The following is a 1,552-nucleotide window of genomic DNA, read 5'->3' as shown; positions in this document are numbered from 1 at the left end:
CGTGAACTTATATTCCATCAACTAAAATCAAGATAAATAAGCACGATAATAACTGAACACTTGATTAAAAAAGATAACTTACGTTTTAAGTTTCGCAGTACCACCGAATCGTCTTCTTGTAAACTAAACTCTCCAGGCATCTTAATTTATAGAAAAAATTTTAACGTGACCAAGATTTCTGAAAAGACAGAAAAGAACGATGTTCGTAATGTAGTCATCGTCGTAGAACTTGAATAAACAATCACCGGGGAGTTCGTTCGAACGAAATTATAAATGCGTATTTTTGCGCCAATTAGATATTTTCACTTCTATCATCAACTTACTTCACTACGTTGATTGCTGAATGAATTCCATGTATTTGGTCCATTATTTTCCCCTCAGCATTTAACGAAGTGAATTTATCCGATGGTCGAAGTGAAAATACCTAATTAGAATGACAGCAAATAATTTTAACGCTGTTTTCGTTATTGAGATTCGAATCTTCAACATTTCCTAAAATTCTTCTAAAAATTATTTGACGAGTAATTGTAAAAATCTAACATAAAAAATTAATGAAATAGATAAAATTTGAAATAGCCCTAAGGCAAACATAAAAGCAATCTTTCCACTATTTCTCCTGAAATAAATAAATAATTACTAAATAATTGCTGGGTTACAAATTTAAATTTAAAAAATGTAAACTTCAGTAATCCAGACCTAAATAGTTACAACTTTTAATTTATGATGTTAATAACTTGATAACTTGAGGTCGAAACTTGAAAAATTTTAAAATTTATCATTTATAGCTGTGATAATGTACTGTGAATAATTCATATTAACTGATTTCAGCTAAAATTATCATTTTTTAGGTCTAACAAAACACCAATGATTCGAGAGAAAAAATATGCTCTAGTAGAGTTTCCGACAAAAATAGCAAGACAAAAACCTGTTGTTGATTTGATCCTTTCAAGTTGGATCATTGAGAATACGCAGACATGCTTTTATCCAAAGCGGAAGGATTATTCTGAAATAAATAAATGGATTCAGGAGGATAGAAATCCAGATGATTCTTGGCTGAAGAATCAAAAAATTAAGATCATTAAAAAATACAGTAAGTTTTTGAAATTACATTTTCAATTATTTAAATTAAACTTTGTTGGAGTTTCAAAAACTATTGTGAAATCAGCTAATTAAGAAAAAATTAAAATGTAGTTAAATTTACATATAATGATGTTTTTCAGTCATTATTCCTACAAAATTAGCTACTCAACATTTCTTTCTGCATAAAATTTATATTGTTTAACGTTATTTTTCAGAATCTTTGGAGAAGGCAAAACGCGGTTTGAATAAGTACCTGCTCACGCTTCAAGCAGGTGATACCACTGAAACGTTTTATTCAGAAAATCCTGAAGAATCCGAACCTTCAAGAAATGCCATCCCGGCTGCTCGAGAGAAGAATCACACTACGGGCGTTAGAGAGCAAGGTATTATGAATATATGAGAAGTAACCGAGTAGAAAAATTTAATTAGAAATAGGTTACCATAACCAGTTGGGCCGATTTTAAAATTGAGT

This window comes from Belonocnema kinseyi, chromosome 7 (assembly GCF_010883055.1).
Source record: "Belonocnema kinseyi isolate 2016_QV_RU_SX_M_011 chromosome 7, B_treatae_v1, whole genome shotgun sequence".
Taxonomy (NCBI): domain Eukaryota; kingdom Metazoa; phylum Arthropoda; class Insecta; order Hymenoptera; family Cynipidae; genus Belonocnema; species Belonocnema kinseyi.
The sequence above is the reverse complement of the archived record's forward strand: the minus strand, read 5'-3'. Positions refer to the sequence as shown.